Consider the following 12,371-nt stretch of genomic DNA (forward strand, 5'->3'; position numbering starts at 1 on the left):
CCTAAATTTTATGTTGGTGAAAATTGAAAAACAATGTGTAAATCATGTTGCAGTGCGTACATTTCAGATCAAGATGATTTAAATCATAAAAGCTTATTTGGTGGTGCTCAAAAATTATAATATTTTTGTCACTTGAGAACCTAGCTAGTTATTATTTAATATAAAAAGGAGTGCTTATTATGCCCTGGGTGCTCTTTATGCCCTTATCTCCTCTACATTTTGTATATTGTAATTCAGTTAAATGTCTTACTTTCAACAAAATAGAAACCTCCATAAATAATAACTGCTATCAACTATTAGGAAAAAACACAATCTATCCACATCAAAATGCAAGCATCCGCATAAAGTTGAACCAAACTAGTGATCAGTGGTATTCCAAAACACTGGAACGAGCAAGGAATCTCCTAAATAATGGGGGACGGGAATTCCCCACTGTTTTTCAGGAGTTTTTCCCACAACGAACGAGTTGCTGTGTCGTGCCGCCTGAAAAACATGACGAGGGCTAGAGGAACTGACTGAATGGGGACCAGCTGATGGATACTAACACTGGATGCTGTTGCTACACCAGAAAAGAGCCACTACTTACTGACTGGTGGCTTCGCTGCTTCCTTCATCAGGCAGTCAGGCTGTTGGAGCCTTTTGGCGGCATTCCGTGGAAATTGTTCTTCAGTTGCTGTTGGGATCTGCTCCCAGTCGAACGCATTTTCACTTTTCCTCCGGGCGGGAAAAGTTGTCGTGTGGCTTGTGTGGCACTTCAGTCAGGGACACCATTCACTGGACTTGGTGTGCTCTGAGTGAGGGAACCTGAAATTATTAATCGCCTCCTTTTGGTGACGGTTACACTTTTTTGCATCGTCCTTCAGTTTTAAAGATCTTCGGTCCTTTGATGTAACCAAGGAGTGTCCCCGGGTGCGTCAACGGATTTTTTTTGTCTGTTATGTTCAATTTTGTGCCACTTAAGAAAACAACCTTCCGGTTTCCGAACCAAAATTGATGGCTGCCTTTTAGGTGCCAACCAGAAGAAGCAAGAACATTCCGCGTCTACCTTGAAGCGAAAGGATGTGAAATTTAATTTCTCCTCCCGAAAAAAAAATTAACCAACAGTATTTTCAACATTTATCTTTCCTTCATTTTTTGTTTCGCGGTTTCGTGTAGGCACTTGATGAAAGGATCTTTGCAAAAATTACGATTATGTGGTGAAATAATAATCGCGGTGAAAGAGGAGATTAACTTCTTCCGGTTTGCGGTGCGTTGCTGGCTGGAAACGTGAAATTCGCGTGTGTTGTGTGAATTCGCCTATTGAAATTTGCTGCTGCTGCGGCGGCTTTTTGAGAGTGTGGGCTAGCGCTGATATGGAATAATAATATGTTCCCGAAGAGGATTTTTGATTAAACGGACGTCCTCCCTGTTACATGGTGAAACTTCCCCCAGGACGGGCTTCAAGACAGTGCAAAGTTAAATTAACTTTTTTCTTAAACAGCTTCGTTTCTGCCGTCGGGATAAGTTTCATCAGGAAGGAACATCAGCTTTAAGGTAATAAGATATTAAAGTTCTTCTGAACATATTTTGAACTATAAGAAATCTCATTGATATTTCAACTTGAAAAAAAAATCTATTACATGCATTGTGGGTTGAATAAAAGAAATAAAAATCATATTTAAAAATTATCAAACTTAAGATAATTTCATTCGTAATTTTAAAGATATTGCAATCATAGCTGCATAATATTCGATTCCCTAGGTTGCCAAAAACCATCCTGATTTTGGAAAAAAAAGTGATTATGCGACTCCAAAATACTGTGACGGTTTGAATATCATTGAAAAGTCATGTCATAAAATAAAAACAAATCGAATAATTTTAGAATGATAATAACTGATAAACAATCAATTTACAGTACCAATTTCATAAAACTTTCAAGATTAAGAAAAGTAAATCCTAAGTCAAAAAGTACATCTGATTTTTTTTATATTTTAGGAAAATGTACAAAGTAAACCACAATTCTGAAAAACAATCAAAATGTGAATTCTCTGTGACCCACCTTTTTTTGACGAAATGTAGCTCAAAATCTGTGCAATCATAAATTTTTAAGTGACAACCTGCAAGGCTCAAATGCTAGTTTCGAGAATACAGGCTCGGCAAATCCGGGTAATTTTATCTAAAAATCTGGAAAAATTCTGGTATTTGATTTCGAAATTTTCAATTTGGCAACAAAAGTCAAGAAAAATAACAATGTTTTTAACAAAAACACATTAGCAGATTTAGATAGTATTGGACGTTTTCGAAAAACCGTTCATAAATATTTTTGGTAAAATTTACTTAAAATATCGTTTTTGGATGCCGAAATAATAGAATATAATAAGTGACTGATTATTTATTTGTGTAATTTTATAATAAAAGTGAATAAATTCGGTAAAAATTCGGGCTATTTTCAACGAAATCAAGACATCAGGGCCGGACCAAAATTTTCCCAAATTTTGTTTAGAATATCCGGGCAAGTCTGGATAAAATCGGACAATCTGGCTAACTGATGTTAATACCCAAAAAAAAAGATCAAAACTTCGTGAAAATGAATATGTGCAAAAAAATGTTTAATTATTATGCAATTATTTTATAAAATGAGAAAATTTGCATAGGACTTAAAGAGGACAAAAAAACTCGCTTTATAAGATCTTCGAATCTGTAAAGGGTTCGTTTCAAATAACCATTCAGTTCATTCTATGAAACTGCAATGACTTAAAATCTCATTCTGTTAAAACATGTAAGAAAAATAGCTGATTCTGGGTAATGAAAGGCAAATAAAACCTCACAGGGATGTCTCTAGTCAAATCCGACGGCAGATTTGAATTTTTGAAAAAAAAAACAAATTTGCCCATTGTGCAGCGTTATGTTCATGAAAGTTAGAATCGAAAAATATTAAAATACCTAATTAAAATAGGGGCAATTGGTTTCCAAAACATAAAGGACATGTAAGTACATGTGAATATCAAAATGCCAAATTCCAAATTGCAGTGCCAAATGAAAGTATTGCATTCAGGGAAAACGTTTATTTGAAAGTTGGAATTTATAAGAAAGTGACTAGTTTTAAAAATTACAATTTTTAGCAAAGCTCTGAACTAGAACATTTTTTTAGCAAAGGAAATATGATATTTTTTTTAATCATTTAATCTTAAAAAATTTAAGCTGTATTATTTATTTCATTACTTTTATTTTTCAGATGATTTTTTATCTCAAAACCTCAATTGAGCATCAAATTGATTTTTTTAAATGTGCTGAAGACTATACAACTTATATATTATAAATAAATATGAATTCAAAACAAATTCTCATGACTGATAGATAATTATTATTCTGAAATTAAAATATGAATTCTGAATCAGAAAATGAGATGTTAAGATTTTTGGATATGTGTGAAATTTGTTTCAAATGTTAAGTTGAATTCGAATTCTAGATAGATCTTCAATTGAAATCCTGATCTTCAAATTAATTTTTAAATTTATTTTTGGCAAATCGGTGAAATGTATGTTATTCGAGAAAGTATATCAGAGCTAAAAATTGATAAAAATGGCTAGAAAAGTTCGAAGAAAATTAACAGGTGTTTAAAAGAGCGAAAGAGCATTTTTGCGAGGAAAACTTATTAACGCACACCATTCCTTACCCCGCAACATCTCTTTATTGAGGAGGAGTAGGACCGGACTACCTTAACCTATACAATGAGGTATGGTTGGTCCAAAGCTTACATGTGGTAAACATAAATACAACGGACAAGCGTTGAAATTAGCAATCTGATATCTTTAGTACAGTTCATTTGAAAATCTAGTTTTTGAATCTGAGTTCCAATGATCATTAATATTTTTATAAAGAGTAAGATTCGTGGATTCTGAATTCACAATTTTGACTTAAAATGCGAAACTGTATTCAAACTCTCTATAAGATACACTTTCATATCCAAAAGTGAATAAAATTCATTCAGTAATTATTGATGTTTTTATATTTGTTTTATCTAAAAGTTAAACTATCTTAGTCATACAACATCACTTTATCAACAATGCTGAATTTCATGTAAGAGTAATACAATCCATTTGATATTCATGAGCCTCGGTGATGATCGGAATGGGTAGATTGTTTAATTTTTTTAACCATCTCCTTTCCGAACGTGTTGGTCGAGCCGTTTCAAATAAATTAATTAAAATATCTCCACTCCAGTAAAAGTCTTTTTTGATGGGCCTAGGTAAAAACTGTAGTAGTAACTAACAACAACAACTGCTGAGTTTTCGACAAAACAACAAAACTTTTAAACGCTATTTGAATAGGTTCAATCCCTTTTCACTAAGATAGCATTGAATAAAAAAAATAGATAGAGGATAGCATTTAAGTCTTCCAAGCCAGAGGTCATGAAATCGGATCAAAGTCACTTCATACATAGTAGGTACACTTTCTGTGGGTTGGCGATTTTAGCATTTGTAAGATGCTAACCATCTTATTCTTGAAAGATGTGCGCCTTAAAGTTAAGTAAATTAGATCTCTTCAAAGAAACGTGTAGTTTCCCTGAGATCCTTTATGTGTGTGTTCGTTTTTTGAAGTAAAATTTGGTAACATTTTGCCCGAATAAAGGTGGTACAATGCCAAAATGAGGGTCTCAATTTTTCATGTGGATACCATAATCATGCCAAGTGTAGATTTCATTGAAACCTTATTGATACCTCGTTTCACCAATTTCGCTTGGGGAATAGGAAATGCTCACACAGAAGCCTATTATTCGGGAATGAGCTCTGGGCGAAAAACATTCTTTCATTTGCTTAGGGAGTTATATCAGTTAACCAGTGATTTGGCATCGTTGTGCTTTCAAAGTTCTTTGAAAAATGTTGGCTAAATGAGATAATAAAAAGTTTTAAGTTAAACTAAAATAATTAAAATGCTATTTCTTTTTTATGAAAATTAAAAATTAAAAATTATGGCTATCGATGTTATACGCCGAATTCTTCCGAAATTAATTTTTAAATCATTCATCATAAAATGTTGTTACCTGAACAATGTTACTTTAACGATACCTAATTTTGCAGTTTCTGAGAAATCAACTCTTAAAAAAGCGCGCACTATACTAGTTGACTGAATTCATTTTAATTTTTTGTTTTCAGTTGGCCATGAGTTTCCATCAAAGAAAAATGAATGCCATCATTAGGATCTCCTTTCGGAAAGCAAAAGAACCATAATGATGCCTTGTTTAGCTATCGTAGAGAAATAGACACCTTATAAGTACTGCTATCGTTCAGCTATCGATGCTTTACTTTGGTGTTAGTTTGTCATCATCTGTATAAATGAAAATGAATGTTTGTCTGTCTGTCTGTCCCCTATAGACTCATAAACTACTGGACTATATGAAACAATTAATATATGACATAATTTATGATTACCCGATTGCTCGTTTCCATCCGGGTTTGCCCGGATATTTAATACAAAATTTGAGAAAAGCCCAGTCAGGCCTAGTTGCCCGAATTTCATTGAAAAATCCCGTATTCATTCACTTTATTTGCCAAATTAAACATAAAAAACCAAATAGTGTAATAATTTTATTTATACGTCCAAAATGAAATTTTTAAGGACGATATATTTTATATCATGAAAGATTTTTTGAAAATCTCAAATAAGATAAAAAGTCTGCAATTTTTTCCTGATTTATTTCCTGGCATATGTTCAACAGGATTTAAGATAAAATAGCTCGGATTAGTCCAGATCGGATACCAAAATGGAGGTAATATACAAACATATTTTTAACTTCTGGCTTCTTCTTCTTTTTCTTCTTCTCATTCTATTCGCCGATGCTATTTTTAGCACGACTTGGAACAGTTCAGGCCGCGAAATTCGATCCCCGATCGTCTGATTACAAACCAGACACGCTAGCCATTAGACTAAACGACCGCCCTACTTCTGACTTATGCGATCAGAATTATACAAACTGGACGATGTTCAACACCTTATTCGTTCATCCTAGAGAGCACTAATTTTGCTCTCAATCCATGCAAATCGTTGACAGTGACAATATTTGCTGCTTCTCTCATTGGGCATTTTTTCCAAATGAACCATTTGATTTTTAGCAATCTGGTTTGCACTGCTTATCGCAGAAAGAACCACAAGGTTGTTTTCTCACTTGAATACCGCGCGGGAAAACAAATTTGTCATCATGGCGGACTTTTTATCATAACCGATTTATACCGACTTTAAGTAGCGATTTTTAAGATCGATTACTTATTTGGTAGGAATTGCGATTCACATTACCATTGTGATCGAGCTATCATTATTAATGCGATTTTAAGTTTGGTGGATACTAATTCATTGTAAAATTTTATATAACTGGAACGATTTCCAAAGATTTTCTTCGTATTAGGTACGAAACGAATTTTTTTATTTCATGAGATTGTGGTTTTGTGAAGGGTAGGTTCTTCTCAAAATAAATAGAAATATGATAAAATTCGAACAATTCTCAAAACATTGTTAATAAAAATTGATAAACATGAGCTTTGAATTTGAATAAATTGCACGAAAGCTTGTATGCGACAAAATTGTAAACTATTTCATTGCACAAAACCTATAAATGAAATAATTTCTTATTGAAAAATTCCTCGAAATCAAGGATACGAAAGATGACTAAACTCCCATCTTTCACGATTTGGTTTTTGCTCTTGTAATCCTTCGAATATTTGATAAATTTTTCTTAATTTTCATGAAAAACATCAAACTTTATTTATTCCCTTCCCCCCTCTAGTGTTTTTTTGGAAATTTGTAAGGGGAGGGGTGACAAATGAAGAAGTTTATAATTGTTTCTGCCTAATTTGAGAATTATTCGAGCAACGGTAAACATTTGAAAACGAAAAATGATTGTATGCTTGTTTGCCCCCCCCTTTTCTTCCATAAGGAAAATAGAAAGGGGGAGGGAGGCTCTCATACAATTTTTTATTTAATTCAAGAGCTGAGCTGATTTTTCATTCATTTTCATTTGTTTATCCATAACTCATGTTACTTAAGATAGAAATCTTTTAAATTTTTACACTTTGAAATTCAATTAGTTTGTAATCGTTCCTGCGATTTTCGTACTTGGTTTAATACTAATTTTGCAGACTAACTATCCTAATTTGTGAACTTCGCCAGCAAAAGTCTCTTGAAACTAGATCTCGTATTAACAGATTTAACATGATACGGAAGATTGTTCCATTTTTGAATAAAAATTTGGCATGGGAGGGTATTTAAGTACGATAAATATTTGAATTACATATTTAAAAAAATTAAGTATAGGAGGATTATTGAATACTAAAAATGCTTCTAGAACTGATTGAGATCCCTCATTCCTTATAGTGGGAAGTTGAGAGAGGAGCAGGAAAGCTCCAATCCTTACTTTACCTAATCCTAATACCAAAAAAGTAAAAAAAGCATACAAGTTACCAAAAATGTGTATATCTTAATTCGAACCTGCTCTACATTTGACAGGATACAGAAGGGGGATTCCAGACAAGTAAAACATTCATTTATGCATAACTAAAGAGCGTTTGAAGAATTAAAGGCAGAGTACTAATTTAAGAATTTAAACAATGATTGAAAAAACAAATTTTAGGAAATGTTTGAAAACAGAAAAAAAATCATTGAAGAAAATTGAAACGAATCTTTTTAAAGCTGAAGTTTCCGCTTCCATTCTAAAAAAAATTTAAAAAAAATTGAATTTGGCGTACTGATAAAATATAAAAAATTTCAAACGTGTTGCAAAGCAAACCGGGTTAGCTTTTTTTTCTATAGGTATTGATACCTTAATGAAACCTTATATTGCCATCGGGAAACTTGGGACGCTCAATTATGCAATCGTGTTGGTATTGATAGCTCTTTCTGGTTACAGTTTGGTATCGATTTAGGTATCAAAGTCTGTTCGGCTTATGTTTCCATCGTTCCCAGTTCTTATTCGCTCTTTTGCATTACACGAATGTTGAAGTAACTTATCTATAATATTTTTAACATTATCAAATCTCTCCTTTGGGTTTTTTCTTCAGAATATTTGATAAAACCTTATCTATGACATGAATTCACTGGAAAATGTCAGTTTAATGAATCTTTAGAAAGCATTGTATTTTGGGGTCGGTAAAAAGACGAAATTTTAAGAAAAATTGGAAAACCTACGGCACCAGTACCATAATTAGTATTTATGAGTTCTTTTCTAGGTGTAATTGAATGTTTTTATGTCTTTACAAAATTTTGTGATCAAAATATAGTCCAAGGAATAATTAACCATGGTTTCTCTAAAAAAATAATAGGTTCGATAGATTGATGATTAACATTTTTGCATCGCTAAAAACTTGTTGAACTTCAAATGATTAAGTTACTTGAACAAACCTTTTAATTTTTTAAGGTAATTTGCTGCCAGAACTCAGAACAATAAAATTATCAACCCATTATTCTAATTTTTTGAGGAATCATTGAAACACTTCTTATCAGTGAAACGCAACTTAATGCAAAACTCAGATAACGATAGCTGAAGATCAGATCAAGCGCAGCTAACACAAGCATTATTTCATACGACAGGGAAAACATCTCAAGCCCCATCGAAAGCTCTTGTTCATTTACAATCTAAGCAATTTACTCCTGGTCCTGAGGTTTTCACTTTCTTAACCGAACGAAAAACATCGGAAGAAACCGAAGAATGCCTCGGCCAGCAACAACGAGAATGGTTGGATGAAAATGACAAAGGATGAAGAAAATATCACCGGCAGAGATCTGGAGAACCCCTTTCTCTTTTTCTTCCTGTCTTCGGGAGTGGGTTGAAAATTTTTAAATAAAAGATGGGGAAAATCACCGCACCCATAAAAACGCATTACGGGGGAAATGAGAGAAGATGTTTCTCTGTGCTGCTTTCTCTTTCCCGAGCTCATCATGATGGTAAATTAAATTACATCATTCGATATTGTGATCTACTGTCTGGTTCTGCTTCCTGTGCTGAGAGAAACTTCGGATGGTTTAAAGGAACGAGAAGTTGATAGTCGGTTCAGGAAATGGTGGGAAGCGACCGGAAATTGAAGCGATAACAGAATTATGATTTTTATTGTTTCATCTTCAAGAGGATCTGTGTCATCGCATTTTGGCGGTTTGCCTGCCGCCGCCCGCCCGGGCATGATGATTTTTATTTAATCAATCGTCCTTTTTTCGGGGTTTCTTCTTCATGGGACCGGAAAAGTGCTCTTTTGAATCCAATTAAGTGGGTGTCTATCGGATTACTCGCGAAGGCAAGTCAATGAAGTTAAGCGCTATTAAAGGTAATCCCCCTGCCTGCCCTCGGTCAATCTAATTCCGAATCAGGTCGAGGAGAATGAATCGGAATTCTTATTTAGGACCTCGATTTTGATTTGAATGTTTTCGTTTCAGAAATTTGAAGCTCTGAATATTAACACATTAAGGACCGGGAAGAAATTTAAATCTAGATATACTAAAAATTTTACATTTTGTATCTCAGAAACCAATCTGCCGAATACTTCTAATTTAGTGTCATTAAGTAACCGAAAGTGATGTGTTTAATTTTTTAAAATTAAATTTTACTCTTATCTTAATAACATCTAATTTGTGCTTCTTAATGATCGACACTCGCGACAAGCGAAAAAACGGGATATCTCGTATTTGATCCGCAAAATGTTTTACTAGCATTGATTTGTATAAGCCATAACTTATTCATAGCTAAAAAAACTGGACTTGGAACTCTGAAGTCTGAATGCGTGTGAAATTCTTGATTTGAAATTTTATCGGAAGCGGAAGCTTTTTGAAATCGCTCTGATAAATTAACTTTTTTTTACTATTTTGAACATAATATATATGAAAAAAAAAGCTTAACGAAAGTAAATTCCGTTATTGTACACAAACACTAAACGGGAACATATTAGAATTCAGTATTGTAATATGCGTGAAACCTGGGAAACTGCTTTATTACAAAAAAATCGTAACCTATTCAAATGAACTTACATTTCTGTGCATTCAATCCGTGCCCTTTGGCTATAAAATTGACTTTAACACTCGGAGACTTAATCAGAAACTAAAATATTTTATTAAGAATTGGGAAAAATATCAGATTTAGGAATAGATAACCGACAAATATCAAAAGGAAACAGTATTTTTCCGCAATTTTAAGACAAATATTTTTTTTTATCTTATTTTACATCTTTGCTGAAGACTGCAAAAAGGTTCTGGCTTATACTTTAAGCTAAGAATCTCCGTGTTTTACAAAACAGGAAAAAAAGCAGAAATAAAACTTCTAAAACTTTTATCTCAGAAGTCAAAACAATCGCGGTATTCGGAAAATATGACCATCAAACTAAATCCTTTTTTAAATTCTTTATAAAGCTCTACAGTTTTGTCAAAAACAGTAAACAACTGTTTGAATTTTGTAACAGGAATTAGAATCAGTGTCAAATTTATCAAGTCAAATGTACAATCAGTTTCAAATAATTTTACCAAAAAACAAAGATCTTTTTTGTCTAACTTGCACCTGAAAAAACAGCCGTATTTTTAAACGCAATGCAAATATAAGCGTAAACGATGGGAAAATATCAAAATGATTGAAGGTGGAGAGTGTAGAGATGAGATTAAGAATGTTCAGAAAATAAATCAAATTTATTAAAAATAAAATAAAATAAAAGTTGTATTCGGCAACACTGAAGATAAATAAAATAAAATAAAATAATTTCTATGACAACATTTATATAATTTTCCAACACTAGTAGAAAAAAACAAAACATAGTCAGTGATTGATCTATTCTTGTTAATGATGGACGTGTCTGTGTGAATCTGTGGGTTGAGAACCCTAAAATCACGACAATTGCGTAGTTGGTAAGATGAGCACAGATTTCCAAGTCTGATGCACAGATTGTTAAGAAATGGTTCCGGTTCCGGTAAATAAGACGGAGAGGATGGAAAAGCGTAGATTGGTAAGGCTACTACTGCTGATTCATTGTGCCTCCGGTAAATAAGACGGAGAGACTAGCAAGCGCAGATTGTTAAGGCTGCTGCTTTGATTGTTTGTTTTGATTTGACCTTCCGGTGAAAAAGGCGGATTGGCTTAGGAAGCGTACATTTTAAAGGATGGTTATGGTTTGACCTTCCGGTGGAAACATACGGAATTGGCTTAGGAAGCGTGGATTTTTAAATCTTTTGCTGCCGATTGTTTGTTTTGATTTTGCCTTCCGGTGGAAAAAAAACGGAATTGACCTAGGAAGCGCAGATTTTTAAGGCTGCTGCTGCTGATTGTTCGTTCTGACTTGGCCTTCCAGTGGAAACAGACGTCAACAGAGCCAATCACTCATTAAGCGCAGATTTTTTAAGCAGCTTCTGCTAATTGTTTTTTTAAATCTGGTCGGCCGTTGGAAATAGAAGAAATTGGATAAATAAGCACTAATTTTAAAGCAGCTTCTGCTGATTGATTGTTTTGATTTGGACATCCAGTAGAAAATGACGGAATTGGCTTGGGAAGCGCAGATTTTTAAGGCTGCTTCTGCTGATTGTTTATTTTGATTTAACCTTCCAGTGGAAAAAGACGAAATTGGCTTGGGAAGTGCAGATTTTTAAGACTGTTGCTGCTATTTGTTTGGTTTAATACAACCATTCTTCTGATTCAGTAAAATTATTAAACTAAGTAGGCTCACAACACATATTACAGTGATTATTTGCTTTGAGTATGCCATCCGGTGGAAAAAGACGGAATAGGCTTGGGAAGCGCTGATTTTAGGACTGTTGCGGTTGATTGTTTATTTTTATTTGGCCACCAGGAAAGGAAAAGGACGGAATTGACTTAGGAAGCGCAGATTTTTAAGGCTACTGCTAATGATTGTTTGATTTGGCCTGCCGGTAGAAAAAGTCGGATTGGCTTAGGAAGCGCAGATTTTTAAAGGTGCTGCGGCCAGTTGTTTATTTTGACTTGGCTTTCCGATAGAAGAAAATGGATTGGCTTAGGAAACTCAGATTTTGAAGGCTACTGCTACAGTTTGTTTAATTCGACTTTGCTTTCCGATGGAAAAAGACGATATTGGTTTAAAAGTGCAGATTTTTATTGCTATTGTTTATTTTGACTTGTCCTTCCCGTTGAAAAAGTTGGGATTGGCTTGGAGAGCGTAGATTTTAGGACTTTGACTTTGACTTGGCCTTCCGGTGGAAAAAGACGGGTTAGCTTAGGAAACGCTGATCTATAAAGCAGCTTCTGCAGATTGTTTGTTTTGATTAAGCCTTTCGGTCGAAAAAGAGGGAACTGACTAAAGAAGCGCAGATTTTTAAGGCAGATTCTGCTGAGTGTTTGTTTTGATTTGGCTTTTCGATAGAAGAAATTGGATTGGCTAAGGAAACTCAGATTTTTAAAACTA

The 12,371-nt window shown here is 33.8% G+C and overlaps 1 protein-coding gene across 2 annotated transcripts in view; it reads left to right on the top strand.

Moving 5' to 3' along the window:
* The first annotated feature begins 685 nt into the window (after positions 1 to 685).
* The window catches only part of LOC129744601 (gamma-aminobutyric acid receptor alpha-like), a 214,538-nt gene continuing 202,852 nt past the window's right edge, over positions 686 to 12,371 (top strand). Inside the window, exons 1-2 of one of the 2 annotated variants that reach the window (XM_055737217.1) lie at positions 686 to 909; positions 1,156 to 1,533. The gene's annotated coding sequence lies outside the window, so the exon portion shown is untranslated. Of the gene's footprint in view, positions 1,534 to 12,371 lie in introns of both variants that reach the window. The other variant, XM_055737216.1, reaches the window with a different exon arrangement.

The sequence above is a fragment of the Uranotaenia lowii genome, chromosome 2 (assembly GCF_029784155.1).
Source record: "Uranotaenia lowii strain MFRU-FL chromosome 2, ASM2978415v1, whole genome shotgun sequence".
Lineage (NCBI taxonomy): Eukaryota > Metazoa > Arthropoda > Insecta > Diptera > Culicidae > Uranotaenia > Uranotaenia lowii.